This window comes from Dreissena polymorpha, chromosome 8 (genome assembly GCF_020536995.1).
Source record: "Dreissena polymorpha isolate Duluth1 chromosome 8, UMN_Dpol_1.0, whole genome shotgun sequence".
In the NCBI taxonomy this organism is placed as follows: Eukaryota; Metazoa; Mollusca; class Bivalvia; order Myida; family Dreissenidae; genus Dreissena; species Dreissena polymorpha.
Genome location: NC_068362.1, coordinates 32988085 through 33009208, shown reverse-complemented (window position 1 = coordinate 33009208; position 21124 = coordinate 32988085). Strand labels below are relative to the sequence as shown.

At 35.1% G+C, this 21124-nt stretch overlaps 1 long non-coding RNA gene across 1 annotated transcript in view; it reads left to right on the top strand.

Moving 5' to 3' along the window:
• Positions 1 to 12365: 12365 nt before the first annotated feature.
• The window catches only part of LOC127842063 (uncharacterized), a 42076-nt gene continuing 33317 nt past the window's right edge, over positions 12366 to 21124 (top strand). Inside the window, exon 1 of the long non-coding RNA XR_008031470.1 lies at positions 12366 to 12554. This is a non-coding gene — a long non-coding RNA (uncharacterized LOC127842063). The remainder of the gene's footprint in view (positions 12555 to 21124) is intronic.

Here is a 21124-nt window from a genome sequence, read left to right as displayed (position 1 = left end):
GGTAGGTAGGGATTTTTTTTGTGTGTGTCTTTCGGTGTAAAAGGACACAGGTCAAAACGTTTAAAACAAGTACAAAAAATTATTTATTTCGGCACCCCAATAAAAAGTTAAGGGTCGGCGCCAATTCGGGAGACACGGTCGGGCGACCGGAAACCGACCAATTTATTTTTGGCTCAAGCTTGCGTATTTGCACACATGCGTTGATATATTTGATTATTGGAGTTTTTGTTAATCATTTTTTTATTATGTTATAAAGTTGTATAATCACTCATGTGAACAAGTTGTAAATGGAGGAATGTCATTATCATGTCATTCAGGCCTCAATTATGTTAGATCATTTTTATTTCGTGGTTAAAAGGTAAAGGACTCGTAAATTAATGTATTTGCGTCGGTCATTTTTGGTAAAAATTAATGTCCCACGAAAGAACAATTATGACTTAACAGCTTCGTGCTTGTCACAGTATTGACGAACATTGTTTACGCCGAATGTTTCTGTATGAAGAAGGCCGAATGTTTCTGTATGAAGAAGGCCGAATGTTTCTGTATGAAGAAGGCCGAATGTTTCTGTATGAAGAAGGCCGAATGTTTCTGTATGAAGAAGGCCAAATGTTTCTGTATGAAGAAGGCCGAATGTTTCTGTATGAAGAAGGCCGAATGTTTCTGCATGTAGAAAGCTGAAATAAACGTCGTATAGAAACTCCACGTGAAGAAAGGGGCATAACTTAAGAATTCTGAACGGAGGGAAATGCAAGCTTTACTGTTATACAATTTAATGTGAACTTTTACATTGTCAAACACGTGTGACATGTGTATACTCTTCATTAAAAATGAGCCTCGTTCTGGGAAAATGTGGTTTAAAGAATGTACGTCATGTATCGTCCACACAGGCTTACTAGGAACGACCCTTTCCGCTTGAAAAGTTTATCGTTGAAAGGAAGTCTCTTTTTAACGAAAATCAAATGTACGCGAAAAGTGTCAATGTGTTTTTCCTGATAAGCCTTTGAGGACTGCACAGGCTAATCTGGGACGACACTTTACGCACCCTAATTAATCCCGGTTTACACAGAGCGCGGCTGTTCTAGGCTGGTAGAAACATATGCCATCATGCCCTGTGATTTCTTCAATGCAGTCAGAGTGTCTTTCTTGGCAATATTCACGTTGAATTTGAATCTGAGTCACATAAACAAAAAAAGTTACAATATAATACCTTTTAATAGTACCACTCTAAGAGGGCATGCGCAAAGTAGAGCTAACTGGGTTTAAGTGAGGCTAGTTGGAACTTACTTCCAAGATGGCGTAGTTTTCGTGATTTACATGAAGGTGTAGCGGGTGAAAAACACAAATACAACACCATCTTGAAAGTAAGTTTCATCTTAACCTCACTTAAACCCAGTAAGGTCCAGTTTAGGGTTAGTGGATGAATAAATCTTCGCTGAATCGCACTACATTTCCCGAATTTTAGAATAATGCGAAATTTGTTGAAAAAAAAAACAAAAAAAACATATACAACTTACTCACTCTGTACAATTATCCGTGTAATTTCAAAACATCCGATCCTTCGCAAATTGGCTCATATATCAACACATCGTAACAAAAAAGACGGAAACCGTGATTTGCGGTCGTGTTGATTGCCGATGCACAATGATGTTGAATAAACAAAAATTAAATGCGGAAAGAAAAGTATTGTTTGTAATCGCATAACGATATTCATGCTTCGTTTCGAATTTTGATTGCTAATTCCGTTGTATAACACCACAGGTGTGTTCATCATATTAAGAATAATTAGCGACAGCCGAATTAGGTACTATATTTTTATATATGTATGTATACATAATGTACTACATTATTATGTTTTATGTCACAAGTGAAATTAAATGCTGCTAAGTATTGTAATTTTGTGCTGTTAATACCTTGAGCATAACAATCGTAAAATAATTAACAAGTCAACGCACTAACATCTATAAACAGAAGCAACTGGTTTGTTATTAAAATCAATCTTTTCTATACATCACATCCCGTATCATTTTCCCTTGTTCAGCCCAGCGGGGGCAATCTTGGTGCCCATGCAGAAATAAATGTGCTCCTAACGAGCGGGATGTTGGCGCGTGTTCCTTACGAACATGGGAGTGCTGTCATGGTCACCTTCCCTTAAGGTTTCGTCAAATTTTTATTGTACAAAAAGGTAAAAATATGTTTCCGATCCGCAAACTCAGTACAATCAGCATTTTCTTTTGAAACGTGTTAAAAGTGTCTAATTTTGGCACGATCTGGAATAGTAACTGGTATATTAAGATATGTTACAGGTATAAACATATTTCTGGTTGTTTTAAAATACGTTTATTACAGCTTAGTACGTGGAAACAAGTACATTTGGTTTAAAGTGTTTGCCTTGAAAAGCTAAATACTCACGTATTTAAACCCATCGATACAAATCATCGCTGAAATCATTGTTTTTTAGAAATTTGTTTATATAAAGTTACTAATCTTTGACATTTCTAATTAATTAATATGATAAATGTTGAATCTTCAATATATTACGTAAACTGTTCATTTAAACTTTATCAACAATCTATTTTAAAATTGCTTAACTTATATAAATCTATATAATTAATTTTATGTTTATTTTTATTGATGTTTTCAGACGTCGATGACATTTCAGACGCAAGATAATTTATTTTTTGTCGTAAACATAAATAAATACCAAAGTAAAATAGTTTTTGTTGTCAATTCAAGTTACGATTCTAAAAATAAAAAAGTAGTTTTTTCGAGCATTGTAAACGGAATCCGAATTACATTGTACACTCGCATAATATTCGTAGAACATGTTGTTGATGTTTTTACAACATGTGTTACTAAGATTACAGCACTGTACATTGTATGATTTAATGTTACCAAACCCGTGGAAAAGATTCCTTTACACACATGGAAAGAAAACTAGTTTCAGCATATTCAACGAATTTCACGTAATAACGTATGATACTCAGCTGTTATGCCATAATTCTTTTAAATATTGCTTAATGCTATAAACAATAACAACTTCATTTATTGGAGTGTAATAGACAGTTGCGTTGCAATAATATTTATCTGCTGCATTTGTTAAGCATACACACATGCATGTAAGCCTACGTTCTGATGCATATGTACGTACCCACGATGAACAGTAAGTAATAATAGTATTATATATGCCAACACTATTTTAAAATAAAAGCTATGTAGGCGCTGAATGCCTGGGGCTAGATTTAGTGTGCTTGGGAAAAGGTTTAGTGACTTAACTGAAGTAAATGTAAACGGATCCACACTCTTACTGACAGAAACAGTGTACATGTATGCTGACATTAAAATTTTGAAGGTTTAGCGAAAGAAGTATAGCAACCTAAAATGCATTTAGGATGTATTGTCCGAATTTCTCCCTTGAGTGCAGAAGCTCATAGACTGTAAGAAACGACAATATTTGTGTATATACTACAGTGTACATAGACGGTGGAGGACTACACAATACTGGTGGTGGGAACGATAACCTTTTGTTCAACCCTACAGATCTGGTAGAGGTTCGTCTACATATGCGGTGAAGATATACAACAACAACAACATTGTCGCAAAAAATCGTTATTGCTGGCGACAAATAAATCACTTTCTAGAGCCTAAAATAGCTTTCTCTTACATAATTAACAGATCAGGAAAACACTCATACTTCCTTTGTAATGTGTATACAAAAGAAAATCCACTTACCCTGATAAAGAACGGTGTACAGATTGTGTACTTTGTCTCACGTAGAACTTTTCGCACTCGTTTTGCGTGCTCGATCTGCGCAGTGAAATACCATATCCGGTTACTAAGTCTATTTTAGAGAGAGATCGTGAATATTTGTTGTATTTTTTTTATTTTCTTTTATCTGGAATGTCTTGCTAACGCAAAATAAAATAACAATATTTTAAAATATGTTTATAAAATACCAAATATAAGGTCTTCAATAAATGTCTCAGAAAAAAATTATTCTTACTGTATCCGTAAACACTCGTATCTTTTCGGCCTAAACCGTAAAGTAAGGAACTTGTTCTCGCATGGATATGTAAACCATTAAAACAATGTCGTAGCCAATGCTTAGCAATTTTGCTTCAATATTTTTCTGTACATTTGTATGACACTGTCATGTTATATAGTGGTTCTATATTTCCGAGGCGGGTTATTGAGATATGCGAAGAACTACTTTTAGTGCGCATTAATTAGCCAATTCGGATAGGCTCTGAAAATTGGTATCATTCTTATGGCCTTGGGGCTATGCCCCAGGCCAAACTGCTATGACATCACCCAATATAAAAGTCAGTCAAACAATCTAATTAACTCAGTTTTCTCGCGGGCAAACAGAAATTGGAAATGCTTGCGTCTGAGATACAGACCAATCGATAATTTCCATCTTTGAACTGTATGCTTAATATATTTTACTGAATAAAAGAGTTTCAAAGAAATTGTATTAAGACCTAGACGGTGGTCTGTAGTTTAGTACATGTTATTCTATTCTAAATGCATAATATCTGTGTTATAAGTACACATTACTATTACAAAAGGTACTATTACAAATGGTATTCTTATTCTTTGATATGAACTTTAAGTAGTCAGAAAGTTTTTTTAATAAGAGCCAGATTGATGAAGGTTAAGTAAAACAAAATTAAACAATACTTCAAGTCTGACCCCAGTTGACACAAGTTCGACCAGGAAATACACGGTCTTCATGCAGATCATTCAGTTCATGTTGCATGAGTGCCATCGCAGTAGAAGTAATGCGGCCAACCTGTCACTAATATATTCATTGTCAACGCGTGCATTACATGTGAAAACAAAATGTTAGAAGAGTAAACACATTATGAGGGAATAATCCTTTAGAACGTATATGAGGAAATAATTTTTTAAACGTATAGATGAAGACCGTAGAGTATTTGTATCATGAAAGAACCATCCAGAAGTTGAATCAGGGAAGAAACATTCCGAACTTGTATGTGGGAAGAACCATCTAGAACTTGACTCAAGGAAGAACCATCTAGAACTTGAATCAGTGAACATCCTCCAGAATGTTCATGCTATTATAACGATCCAGAACGTTTATTGGTGTAGACCATCTAAATCGTATCCGAAGGACGAATTCTACTGATCTCTTATCAGAGATGAACCTACCACATAAAAATAGGCTAATTATATGTGAACAGAACCACTCAAAACTTATATGCATCAACCCTTCAACAGTGTTAATAAGTAAAGACCTTCCATAACGTATATGATAAAATAACCATCAAGAACTTATTTTGGGGAAAAACATTTAACCCTTTGGAACTAATTTAATGAAATAATTTTGTGGAGGAATAACCATTAACTGAAACGGTAACCCCCCGGTTTTGCTTACATAAGTGAAGAACCTTCAAGAATTTGCATTAGAAAATAAACAACCAGAACTTATGTGAGTAAAGATACCTTCAAAATTAATATGAGTTAAAGATCATTCAGATCGTATTTGGTGAGATCGTTTTTGGTATAGATTCTCAATAACGATATAAATATTGTTGGTATGTGGTAGAACAAGTACACTGAACAGTTAGGTGTTGATTTGCACAAATAATGTGGGGGCGGCAAAGTAAATTTACTTCGAATTCAGTCATGTTAAGGTCACGCAGAAACTAACTGGTGACGGTGTTTAAAATTGTAACATGGCTGCAGGTATTATTGTATATGATATAGCTTAAACGTTATCAACATTTCCCAATCCAACATTTCTAAAAATATTTAACTACGAATAGCATACAACCATAATGTTGGATTGATGCGATTATGTGTCCTGACTTCAAATTATTTATTTTCACAATAAACAAAACTTTAAGTTTGGAATGACCTAAAAATATCTTATAAATGAAGTATGAAATAATTATATTTGTTAAACTTAATAAATAAGCAACATTATACTTAAATAAATGCAATTATTAAGCTACGCCTGACATTGTGTGGTCACTTTGAATAAATATTCTCACGAAAACACGGATACATGTAAATTGGTCTTCCTTCGAAATGAATTATGTTATGTATCTATTTCAAACGATTGCTGTATATGTATGTTAATGACGATGAGCGTTACATGCTTGTATATGAATATACCATTATGTTATGATCTGTTCTGTACACATGTTAACGTATTTAGGAAAATTCATTACATAAGCCATTTACATACAAATAAACGTGACAATTAAAATGGCGCACACAATCAAATCCGTAAGCAAGTGTCACCAATAGTTCAACACGGTATGGTTACAACGCTATTAAATTTAAAAGACAGACCGAAATCGAAATTTCCTTTGCGACGAATCCGTGATTGCTATCATAATGTTCTTACTCAGTTTTTGTTTCGTTTGTAGATGAGTGCGTTTTAACACAATAAGTTTACAAACTATAAACACAACTAATTGTATTACAATCTTAAGTTAAAGTGCATATAGGTCATATTAATTTAACTTGTTTAAATGCATCCATAACCAAGCTATTGAAGATTGCATGTTTTACAAGTATTAATGCTTCCCCGGAACAACCACCTATATGCACTACCTGTCCCAATCATCAGGCATTTCGCGCTTTTTTGCCAATTTTTTAATTCACCCTGCGTTAAAATTCCCTTGCTCGAATTTGCTTCGCAATTCCTCGGTGCCCTCATTGATAAACATGTTATTTCGTTGCATAACTTATAAAGGGTATTCGCCTACAGTATATAGTTTATGAAAGTTTATTCTCTCATATGAATTATGGATGGTTCTCTCCTTATATAACTGACATCACTTAAAGATACATGTATTATATGTATAAAAGAATTTGTTTTAACTATTTATGTCATTATTGTAATATATAACTATAACATTATGTAATCGAAAAGTACTCAAATCATACTATAATATTTCATTGTTATAAAATACAAAGATAACAAAACATATACATATATCCTGTCATGGTCTACGACATGAAATTTCCCTGTAAGCAATACACTTACAAAAAAAAACGTATCGCATTCAAAACCTATACGAAATTCCATTAAGGTGAACAAGCTTTGTAAAACAAGGCCAAGCGCTCGATTTAGTATAATCCATATTCCTATGTTGTTCAAACCATTTGTGAATATTAGTCATGGTTCTAGAACATTCACGAGGCCAGCTATGCAAATTAGGGTCTGGCGAATCAACCATAACACGTTCAAGGAATATTTGATAATGTCTTATAAACTTCCCTTCGAGTATCACCCCGATACCCTGGAATTGTATTTCAAGAATCGCTATGGATTTTACATATGAAGTCTATATCTCATGGTTGACTTTTATAGTTATTTTCATTTTAGATATTTATTTCTCACTTGAATTATTCAACTACGAGCGACACTTCACAGTTTATAGCTGATATTAGTTCGATTGAGGTTTAAGTGGCTATAATGGATTGTACTTTTTTCAGGATTAATTGGTATGTACACAGCATTGAAGATTGTTTTACTACACTGCTTTCAACACATCAAATCAGACAATGATACTTGTAGAAAAAAGCAAAGAAATAGTACAGGTAAACTTATGATCTACTTATATTTTATTTAATTATGTATTAATATTTATTTTTATGAAAGTATGTGTTTATGTATTATTATTATTTAGAATAGCAATAAACAGTTCGAACATATTTTACAAATGATCCCATATACGTAGAATAATGGTCGTAAAAACTACGCCGTACATAAAACATTATGTATTATGACGAAACTTTTATCCTGTTTCAGCTGATGAACTCGTAGACATTCTCAACCACGATATTATGTTGCAAAACATGTATCAAACAACAGATACCAGCACAGCTTTAAGTCTTTTAAGAAAAGCAAACAATACCTTCTAGTTCACAAAACGTCAAGTAAAACGCTCTTTCCAAATCGTTACAGCATGTTATTAAAATTCACGTTTGCACATTATAATCTAATTTGCATCATTCACTTTCTCATCTTTGCGAGTGCGTGCAAGTCGCTCGATATTAGCGTAACATAAGCGGACACGTCGCTTTCCGATACCTTTTACAAAAGCAACAAAACGCGTCACTTGACATCTCAACCACGATATTATGGTGCAAAACAAGTATCAAAGAAATACTAGCATGACTTTAAGTCTTCTTAGAAAAGCCAATATCTTTTTGTTTACCAAACGTCAACTCAAAAGTAAAATGCTCACCCAAAAAACGTAAAAGCATGTTGTTAAAATTTACGCGCTCATTAAAATCGTAGAAAATGTACAACCCTCAGTTTCTCATCTGTGAAAGTGCGTGCCGGGTGCCTCTGAGAACGAGAGCGCCGATGGCGTGCAGATACTATTTGCAAGATACAGGGAACGAGTTCCTTCTGATAATGTTTCTAAACCCTTGTAAGTGAAATTTTCTAAAACCATTTTTAGAAAATAGAAAAGAAAACAAATTGCGTTCGTAAACAATTATATTTCTTCTATTCACAATCAGCAAAAATTGATAAGAGGGCGAAGTCACGCGACTAGCAAAATTCCAAAACTAGGCTGAACTTGTATCCATTTCTAATAGTTCCATTCAACGCATCTGATTTCAACCATTCACTCTTTTGAACATTCTATGACGTAATGCTAATGCCAACAAAAGATGAGATTGTCACAATGAGCAGTAATATTCACTTGCCATTTTAATTGTGAATTCATTAAATTAATTTCTTGATTGAAGTACTTGTTTCATTCAATTCAGTTTACACACATTTTACGCTCTTCGTTAGAGCCTTTTTTATCGCGGTGTTTTATCAAAGATCAATCTATAATCTTGTTTATTAATAGATATGTGGTTTTATTGCCCCTGTGTTTAACACAAATCGATTATCTCGTTGTGATCAGATACTGTGCCGACAAATATAAAATAGCAACAAGTTTTCATAAGCCACGGGCAGCAAATGTCTGGTCATAAAAATTAATTTATGAAACCTACATGCAGACATGTCTTCTTCTGGTAGTAGAATTGCGTTCTCATTTCTAGAACTAAATTAGCTTCAGATACTTAAATTGAAAGTAAGTTGTCAGAAACTAAATACTCTATAAATATAAGCCAGTTTAATTATAATTTTAAAGTGAATGACGGACATTAGTTCTTACGCTAAGTTTGACGATCCGTTTCTTACATTATTTTATCGTGGTCATTATTATCATACTTTATCTTAATAAATATTACAGTCTGGGCATTTTTTTACCGGACTTTTTAATATGTCATTATTAAATTGTGTGCTACATTTCCTATTTGCATAATATTTTATTCAGATTTAAGAATTTTTCGTGAGCATGATAATAATAGCATTAAAAGTAAATCGAATACAGAGTAACACTAACACGGAGATCTGTAATTGGCGAAACCTTGTGAAAATCGGGGCGACTTAAACTGCGTTGCCACCGTCTTGTAGACTTAGACATGTGATTCTTAGCCTATGAGCGACCCTCGAAGCATAGGACAGACTGACCATGTTCGTTTGATAGAAGTTTCATGTAGTAGTGAATTTAACGGAGTGGCCCATTACTAAATGCATGTATACATGTACATATCGATTTCACAGTTTAGGTACTGGGTATAATTGTACGAACCTATGTCCGAATGTAAAAAATACTTCGGAGCAAATGTCCGGGCGTAAAAAGTATGCAAGAAGGAATATCCCGACTCTCAAAATAATGTGAGAACCATTGTTCGGGTTGTCAAAATAACGTTGGAACAAATTTTCAGGTAGTCAAAACAACGTAGGAACAAATGTCTGCTTTGTCAGAATTAGCGTTTGAACGGTTGTCAGTGGGAACGAAAGTCGTAATCATATTAAAGCTCTTAATATTTATTCGTTTTATATATTATTTTTTAATGCTTAACATTTAACGTCTTAAGCATGTATCGAGTAAGAAAACACCTCCGTATAGGTCCCTGATTTTCGGGGTTAAATAATGTTTCCGAAACATACAACCATAAGATATTTATTATATATATGTGTAACTTATAATCACTCACTCACTCACAGACTCAGCGCTTCCGCTAGCTTTTAAAAGTTCGAAGTCTTGAATTCAAAGCCTTAAATTTGGACGTCCCAGACAAATTTTGAAGTCCAACTGTTATTTCACAATTTTAATAGACCCTACCGTAGGCCTACCAAATGTGATATCGATGGATACAAACATGTTCCAAGGATATAAAAATAGACATTTTATATTAATATTAATAGATAATAGATTATTTTGTCCGTCGCGCGGCGTCAGCATTTGCCTTGTTTACACTCTAGAGGCCACATTTATTTCCGATCATCAGATTAGTGCCATCAAGTGTTGAGACATATGCCCCCCCCCCCCAAAGTGTGTTGATTGATACAATACTCAATGTTTCCTTTAACTTTTCAAATCTATAGGTAATTCGTCTTACATGCCGTTGAGCTTTTCGGAAGGTCAAAAGCTGGGAGTTTGATTATTGCAACTACACTAAAGGTTCTTGAAAAAAATCAAAATTTACATGAAATGCACACTATGTTTTGGTAAATTATAGGCTTTAAAATGTATTATGACACCACTCATGCAACATATTATATAATTTTACAATTATAATTCACATTATTTCTGAAAGAATCCAATACATCAACATATCACCTTAGCCTCAAGTCATAGTTATTTTTTTACTGCAGTTTTGTCTTAAACATAATGTTGTAATTTTATGTTATGATCATGTTTCTGCGTTTATTAAAAAAAACATGTTAAACTTTAAAATTTGCGTAAGAGCAATTCAGATCGGGAATTAAATGAAATATCAGTAACGGGTAACTCTAGGATCACAGTCCAGAGTTATTAGTCACATCTGAAAATATGTGTTCGGCCATACATAATTTGTTAATGATTACCAGCAAGTCATATAAAAATACGTTTCTGTATTGATATGTCCAGAAGGGTAGTAGGATGGAATTAAAAAGAAGCACGGTGCAACACGCTGATACTTATCTCTTGGTATTTTAATTCAATTTTCAGGTAATTTTCATAACAAAAAAAACACGAAAGTCTCATATTTCAAAACAAAATTTATATAAAAAGGTAATATTACTGGTAAAAAAAGTAAATAACATCACCAAAGTTTTTGCTGCATCTAATACTCTTGATATTGCAGACAAGAAACACTCATTGTTGGAAAAGTGTTGTTAGTCTGCATTTTTCCAGCATGTATACATTAAAAGTGTTTAAAGTGGCAGATTTTGGCATGTATTGACGTTTGTCATTAAATGCTTCATATTGATAATTGTAAGCATTGGGTATAACAAAACTCCATTACAAAAATAAGAATAAAATTAAAGAAAGAAAAAAAAGTAACCCTCAGCTGGGCTTGAACCACTGACCCCTGAATATAACTTCTATCGCTTAGGCCACTCGGCAATCCGTGCTCATACATTGAGTGATGCATTTTATACTTTATATAAGCAATCCTCGTAGTGTCACAAAATATAACGACAACAACAGAACTCTCAAACTTTTTCAATCGTTTTGCGTTGCAAAGCTTTATAATTTTCAGGTTTTTAAATCGTCAAAAGATGTATATAATGGATATTTTAAAGCATGTTAAATGTTCAGTATTACTGTTTTCTCACAAATATAATAACTACAACGAAACTTTGCAAATCTGAAACATTTTTTATTTTATTTTGTAATTAAATATAAAAGTGATTTCCTTGCATGATTGCATGAAAACAGTTCATAAATGCAATCCGAATAATAAAAAATGCCATCACTAATATCAATTAAAAAGTCATGGAAAAGTGCCTTTTGAACTAAACTTATAGAATGAATATTTCAATAATACATTCCGAATATGAAATTAACAGTCGAATGATTCCATTGCAAGTGCGATGCACTAATTCAAATTCACAGCAATCACTATTTAAGGATACAACATGACTTAATATCCTTCATACACTAAAAACATAATTACACATTTTATCATGTTTATTAATTCTTGCTTACTTTATACATTTATCATAACAATCATGTGCATCTTCAAATATATAATAAACTTGTAACATCATTGTTTTTACACCAATAACATAATGATTGAAGCGAGCACAGTTAACAATTATCACCGATTTCTAAAGTACTTTGTATTGTGTGTTTATTTTTTTGTTTTTCGTTAACATAAAAACATGCATATACTAATTTACATCAAAAACAAAACACTGGTTTAAGCGTATGTATGGCTTTACAGAATGAAACAAGCAATTGCAAATTTGATAGCAGTCACATGATAAATGACACAACTATGACGTCACGAAATTCGTGACGTCATTAGATCGTTCTCAACTTATTCACTCCAGAGTCGAAGCCGTTTTTTAAACGTGGGAAATTAGTGTTTAATTTTCCTTTTGTTTTGACTGCGGATTTATATGTTTAATGTGTAAGTTTAATTAACGTGATAATTTGCACGCATGGGACGCTATTAATGCGCCAGATTTTGTTAAGACTTGGATCAAGGATGGTGTAAGGATTCCATTTCAGGTAAATAGTGACACTTGCAGTTTTGATTTGCCAAACAGACCATTTAATAGAAAAGAATCTGTTTTCTTTGAAAATGAGATTTCTCGTATAGTATTACTAGATTATGTAGAACATTGTACTGTCAAACCAATTTGTGTAAATCCCATACATTGTGTTCCAAAGCGTACTAGTTCGTTTAGGCTTATCACGGACCTCAGACGTATAAACTCATTGTGTACAGCGCCTCATTATAGAAACGAGTATTCAGAGACGCTGCTCAGTTTTTGAAGGCTGATGATAAGTTTGTAGCAGCTGATATCAAGGACGGCTTTTTTCATGTGCCAATTGCAAAAGAACACAGAGATTATTTGGGGTTCTGTTACAAAGGCGTTTATTACCGTTGGATAGTTTTGCCTTTTGGTCTTTGCTGTTGTCCGTATTATTTTTGCAAGATTGTTAGGCCTGTGGTAACATATCTTAGGTCTATCGGTCTGCGGATCACAGTTTACGTTGATGATTTTCTATTAGCAGTCGAGAGATCCTGTGCCACCGATCACATTGATCAATTGATAAATACCCTTACGGAGTTAGGTTTTACCATTAACTTTGAGAAATCTACACTTGTTTCGTCCAATAAGATCAATTATATTGGCTACACGCATCTAAGTGACCAGGGTCAAGTTAAAATTAAGGCTCAGGCGACCCGTGTATCAAAACTTAAGCGCAGTATTCGTAGAGCTTTTGATCAGAAAAGTGTCACTTTCAGATTTTTAGCGCAAATTTGCGGTCAGTGTGTCTCGGTAGCTTGGGTGGTTCAACCGGGGAAACATTTTCTTCGGCATGCATATAGGTTGTAAGGAACGCGTGATAGTTGGTCGAGTCAAGTGGTTTTGTCACTTGAAGAGATTCAAGAGCTCGAGTGGTGGTGAGAATCCGTTGATAAGTGGAACGAACGTTCAATATGTTCCGAATCGGTACAGGGGCAAATTGTAACGGACGCGAGTCACCTCGGTTGGGGTGCAGTGTACGAGGGACGGATCGCATCCGGCGATTGGAACCTCCAAGTTTCATATCTGTCGTCAAACGAACGCGAAATGCTCGCCATATTAATGGCATTGAAAGCTTTTTCAAGTTTGATACAGGGAAAGAACATACAAATCCTTACAGACAATATTTCAGCCATGGCTAATGTGAATTCCAAGGGAGGACACTGTCCTTCACTGTCAAAATAGCTATAGCAATTAGGGCCGAGGCAATCGAGATTAGAGTCTCGATCAGGTGCGCTCATATAGCAGGAGTAGAGAACCAGGAGGCCGACCTCTGGTCCAGAAAACCCGACAAACACAATTGGATGCTTCATTCACGACTTTTTGCGTACATCGACCGTCTATGGGATCCGCACACCATAGACAGATTCGCGAATTGTCACAATGCGCAGGTTCCGCGCTTCAACAGCAGATATTGGGAACCAATGTCAGAAGCTGTAGACGCACTTTCTCAGGCCAACTGGCATTACGAGAACAATTTTGTCAACGCGCCGTTTTGTCTGCTACACAGAGTTTGAGATGTAATTCAAGATCAACGCGCTCAAGCAACAGTCATTGCGCCAAAATGGTTAGCTCAACCATGGTACAGTCGCCAGGTCAAAATGTCCGTAGAACCGCCGTTAAAAGTCCCGAACAACCCGCGGGTGTGTCGGTCGATGGGTGTAGCGGAACCTTGCCGGAACCGGTAATGGGCACTTTTCGCCTGGAGAATTTCTGGAAATTCGACCTCGAGCTGAGAGGTTGGTCGATTAATTGCATAAATAGATTTCGGTTTTGTCTCGCTCCGAGCACGTTGAATTCTAACAATGGTGCACTAGAAAAGTTGCATTCATTCTGTCGGGAAAGAAATTGTAAATTTCCGCCCTTAGACGTTAGTTTGGTTGCTGAGTATCTTGCTAGTTTGTCGAAAAATTCAGAACGACCGCGTTCAGTATTGAATAATGCAATATCCGCGCTCGGTCACGTGTACCGGCTTTAAGTTTACCCAACGTCACAGAGAATTATGAAATCATAATTCTAACAGTAGCGCTTGTGAAATCGGGAACAGTTGTACCTATGGTGAGGTCAAAGAAAATGCCCTTAAGCAATTTTCACAACTTAGTCATGACTAAGTCAGACAATGGCACGCTTAATTTGAAATCACTGCGGCTCAAGGCCGTTACACTTTTAGCGCTTTCTGCGATGCTGAGGCCTTCTGATATTGCCCCAAACGCGCGATATATTGATGATCAAGGTGTTGAATGTAGGATAGTTTTCTCTGTCGACCAGGTACTGTTTTCGGACCAGGATGCAACAATCTCGTTTTTATTACTCTTAGGACTCCATACAAAGCTTTAGAGGCGTCGTCAATCGCTAAAATAATGGAACAGTTCATTTGCCTGGCAGGGCTTGGTGAACAGGATTTTTCGGCTAAGTCATTTCGACCTACCGGTGCTACTTCTGCGATTGAGCAGAGAGTAAATCCAGAGGTTATTAGAAAGGTCGGTCGCTGGAAAAATTCGGAAGTGTTTTTCGCACATTATGTGCATGCTAGAACACCAGATAGTTTTTCCGACAATATACTGAACCATGATTAGTTACCTGGTGTGATCAAATAGATCAGATTCACTTTCAATACAGTGCTAAAGAAGGGACATTATGAGTAGATCTACACCGGTATTTTGTGTTTTACATAAATAATTCCATCGTTCATCTTTAATTTGACTATTTAAGGTATTTAAATGGCTTTTTTTATTTTTGTTTTTCATGTTTAGTTGTTATCATTATGGCAATTATGTTATTTTGTTTAGCAATAAACATAAAAACTTGTATGTTTGGGTCATTGATCCCAGTGACGTATATTTGCTAAAATAGCAGTCACATGATCAATGACACAACTATGACGTCACGAAATTCGTGACATCATTAGGTCGTTCTTGACTTATTAACATTTCACGATTGTGTGTATACCGTATATAAGCTGGAGTGAATAGGAGAGAATATAGCAAATATGTTATTTTGTTTGTCAATAAAAATAAAAACTTGTATGTTTGGGTCATTGATCCCAGTGACGTATATTTGCTAAAATATACATTGTATCTTATATAAACTGTGTTTTGGCATTTTGTAAAACACGTACGTCGTATCCCACTTGGGTTAACGTTTCGGCATATCTGAATAATCATTTACCAGAGAAATACAAGAAATATGGAATTTAAATTATAAACTAACTGGGCGTGCGGACTGTCGTTTTACAGGCATACACTGTTTAAATTTAAAATGATGTTTTGATTCGGTTACGTTCAAGTTTTTGCTTTGCGTGTTGAGTTAGTAATTATTAATTTCAATACGTTCAATTAGTACACACAGTGGATATTACATTGGAATGAGCCTACAATCAACTTTTAAACATTGAGCGGGATATAAACTTTGCTTTAATTTACAATAGAAAAACAACTGAATTGAATATGTGCATGTACTCCGCTTCTTGACAGAAATTCGCTCAAGAACATGTAAACAAGTTACAATAACTTAATATTTCTCAATAAAGGTACGTACCTTCAGTCATTCCCATCATAGCCAAAACAACACACGCAACCAGGAGGTTAAGTAGAAAAGCAGTCTCTATGATGATACTTTTCTTTCGGTGTTTGAAGTCAGAATATCTCAACATGGATAGTTGAGCGCTATTTGTAGGCGATTTAAACTGGATGTTGTTCAGTGCAGTGTTTACGAGACAAGAAGAGGCGGTACGATCATCATTCACTTTTAAATTATCAACAACATTAAATCATTTTTGTATGACCCGCAAGCATCCGTCTTTTGGACAAAAATAGATCGAAGCGAGAAAATATGTCAATAACATGCCTTTTAATATATCGAGCAGATATGCGAGCAGATATGCGTTGTTTATGTCACATGCCATGTTGAAATGTACGGTTGTATAATGCATGTCTAATAAGATGTTTTATACAAATACACAAAATGACGGCTTTCCAGGTATTTTAGTTTTCTGTTTGATTCATGTCCTTATTACATTGCTTCATTTTTGACGTAACACATAGCATTGCGTAAAATAGCGCTAGCATTTGAATTTTGATTTAACATGTATCTCGATATTCATACCAGCTTGAGATTCGCAGTTCGCCGTTAAATGTTGATGTCAGGGCGGGAATGAAATTAAACCTAGGTCGATATTCGACGTTTCAATTTCGATCGCAGAGCTAGCACGAAATTCACACTAGATCGATATTCACGATCGATCTTTGAACTTCAATGTCAGTGCATGCACAAAATTGAACATACCTCGATATTCGCTATTCATGTTTGAAATTCGATCTCAGAGCTAGCGCAATATGCTTACAAGCTCGACATTCGGGTTTCAATTTGGAATATACATATAAGTACTGGCTAAAATTTCAACCTTATCTCGATATTCGCTATTGTTGAAAAAAGATACACAGATTGTAACTCTTCCCTTTATCGTTATTTCGCAATTGTTCAACTTGGTTGACGACACTTGCTCGATATTCGCAAGTCCGAATAACACAATACCTAGTATGGTATCGGTCATGCTCCCATTTGAGATAATGTTTGAATTCCCAATGCCCAGCAAGTGATTATTTCAGACTCCATATGTGCTAAATGTCGAATACCAAATACCCAACTAGGTATTCGCTAAAGCTTAAATACTCAATACAAAGCTGGAAATTGAACCATAGCTCGAAACTGATCAAGTTCGAGTACCCAATACCAAGCAGGATCTTCGACAATGGCTCAGTATTCCCTTATGTTCGTATACTCATTACCAAGCTGATTTTTCAAGCTGGCTTGATATTCGCTAATTTTGTAATAAACAAAACCCATTCTGACGCGATGTTCTCGATAGTAAGAAACCTCAATTACTAACAGAGTATTCGTTCCTGACTTGATGTTTTCGATTAGGTTCGAAGACTCACCATGTAGCTGGGTTTTTCCTCTGGCTCAATATTCGCAATAGTTTGAATACCCAATACCCAGATGGGTTTTCGCCCCTGGCACGTTATTCGCTTTATTTCGAATATAAAAAACCCAGCTGGGTATTAAACTTTGAATCGGTATTGATTTCTTAATACCAATGTCCAGCCTATGTCATCGATGTAGATGCAAATAGGCTTACTACAGCTAAATTAATGATACAAACTAATCATCATTTATTAATCATTTATAAGTTACATTAATTTTCGTTGATTTCGTGGACAGACCGACCCACACATTTAACAACAATTTGATATGAGTAAAGATACCTGCGCAGAAATTATATTAATGAATAAACATTCAGAACTAACCATCGGGAAATGCGTCAATAACGTATATCAACACACTAGTGACGATGACTGATATGAGTGAAGAGCAAACTTTGTTACAAAAATATATAATTTAATATAAATCAGAATATCAGTTTAAGTATGGTGTCAATTGCTTAATAGTTGCCTAAACAATATTATACCAATTCATAATGGCCTAAGATAGTTTTCCGGTTTGCCAATAAACCTTGAAATATTTATTGGTGTATCCGTCAGGATTGCAGAAGCTGTGATAACCCAGCGCAATAACCCCTCCAGAACCAGATACAAATACACAAGAACAATAAATAAATTTATTTACAACATTAAAATAAACTATTTACAATATGATATGAATATTAAAAGAAATAAACAAAAAAATATCAAAGTTAATGGCCAGTTAACGTAGTAAAACTGAAGATGGTAGATGAAGTGGTGGAGTGATATCGATTGTCACGACCTAAACCTATGTCCAGCCGTCAATGACCAGATCCGGAACTGAGAACCGGTTGTAGTGTTCTGCGAAGTAGCAAACTTCGAGCTGTACCAAGCCCGAAAGTAGAGTGCAGATAACTCGAGCTGTATTGAGCCCAGAAGTAGACTGTAGATACCCGAGCTGTATCAAACCCGGAAGTAGACTGTAGATACCCGAGCTGTATCGAGCCCGGAAGTAGTCTGTAGATACCCGAGCAGACTATGCCCGGAAGAAGACTGCGATACCCGAGCTGTATCAAGCCCGGAAATAGTGTTCTATCAATCACCGAGCAGACGATGCCCGGAAGTAGAACGTTGTAAAACGCCGAGCAGACTTTGCCCGGAAGTAGAACGTACTGATGACGTTTACGTGACCGGTCGTATACCGGTGCGAACGGTTTCCCGTATTCCGCCTTATAACGAGGTGTCGTAGGTAATGTCAAAGAGTATGACGCCCTGTAGACTTGCGGATGTTCATGTAGCACTGGCGTAACGCAACGGTGCGTTGACGACCTGTCGTCTACCATGCCAAACGACTACCCACATTGAAACGGCTAAAATAAATGACATTAGTAAATACTTTGCCATTAACGACTGTCTTACAGCCGTACCATATAAATATATATATATAGTACAATTTCATACAGTGTATCACAAACTTGTTTACTTCCATAAATGCGAAAGTTTCTTATAAAATATTGCTACTCGCTTGAATGCATATATTAAATGCATGGTGTGCCAAAAAGTTGTACACATAATACTCAATTCACCAACTAACATCTAAATGTTAAATATGATACTCCACCGTTTATGTGTAATATTAAATTAAATCAAACTCTAATGGTTTGTTTAATCAATTGATGTATAAAGCGTCAACACACAATAAATGATATAAAGACATAAACAAAGACATTATTATACATGCCTCGCGTACCTAGGATAATGTACACAAGCAAACAACTACACAGGTAATGCAAGTTTCCGCTTTTGACAACTATTTAAAAAATTGAAACACAACTTCGGCGTTTACTTGTAAAAATGCAAACAACAATCTACTTCATTTCTATAAGAATAAATTGCTATATTTAAAATAAACTTCGGCGTTTACTTGTAAAAATGCAAACAACAATCTTTTTTATTCCTCTAAGAATAAATTGCAATATTTAAATAAAACAACATTTTATTTCACCTAGCAAAAACAGGTATCAAAAATTTAATTAAAAATAAAATAACTTACCCAAATGCCGTATGTTATGTAGAGCTGCAACGATTCGATCCGATTCATCGAAAATCGATTCGAAATGCTTCGATTCGATTACGATACCAAACCTACCAAATTCGATTCGATTCTTTAACATATATACATATATATACATAGATACGTAAAGCACGCTTTATTCTGACTATTGATACGGGAAGGTGAAGGTTTTATCTCTACCTGTAATTACGACCCGCGCGATTGGTTGCTTAGTACTTTAGTCATCCAATCAATAAGCGCGTTACGGTCTACTTTCGGAAAAAGCGTCAAAATGGCTGAACAAGTTGTTGCCGACAAATTGAAATTATCAGATGCGCATAAGAAGCTAAAATCAAAAGTGTTGCAGTATTTTGGGTTTCGGGATGGTAGCCCTACCGATAAAGCAAAGTGTAAACTGTGCTTCACGGATGTGGCGTACGCAAAGTCCGGCTTACTAATCTAATGCAACATGTCAAACGCAAACATAACGTTGATTTAGCAAGACTAAGAGGACGCATAAGTGCAACTACTTAAGTCGCGAGCCAGAAAAGTAGTTCTATTTCTGTTGGAATTTTGTTAAGTTTATTAGAGAATGTGATTTGTCCTACAGGTAACAGGTGATGCTGTCATGTCACAATGGTAGACATGCTTATTGCGGTTTTGGGTAAAAGTATAATAGTGATAGTACTACCATTCAACTGATTCCAGATACGTTCTTATGTTGTTGTTTTTTTAATATATTATTGTGTAATCAAAACAATCTTCTAGTCAGAACTTTTTATATTAAAATTCCTAATTTGCTTTTCTTTTTTATGTGTTTTATTGAAATCACATTTGAACAGAAATGTTAATTTTGAGGCATAAGAGTGAATATATTATAAAACTAGGTTTTAAGATGAATCGAATCGAAATAATCGGTATCGGAGTGTCTGAATCGTAATCGAATCGAATCGAGCTGTTGGTGAATCGTTGCAGCTCTATTGTTATGGACACTTACGTCCCAGCTAGTGCTCTAGTCTCAAATCTGTAACTGTCCCTGTATGTCAAATAGTCTGTCGATTTATACGCCTAACTGCCCAGCAGCGTTTACCGAAAAAACGAGGAACGAGCTCTCCATGAACTTGAACTGAACAACTTTTCTTCAACTTACCAATAAAAATAGACATAAATCGATCTTGTACACATCACCCGATATCGTACGACTAAACGCGTAATTTACTGAGGCCCGTTAGTCTAACTTTAAAGAAAAACATAACAATTTACACAAAAATGAAGATCGAAGTTTCTTAAAACTTAACGTATTTAAGGGTGTTTTGGCTTAAAATGTATCTTCTACCACACTGAATAGTGTGGCGAACAAAAAATTGCTTAAACCCCTATTATAACCACCAAACAGAAAAATCTGAAAACTTACATAACTTGACAAATGTAAAGTTCTATACAAAGGACTTAACCTTTTCTGTTTTGGGATAGTGGAAACAGGGAAGATATCGAATTTCTTAATCTGATGAAAACGAAAAGGATCTTGCA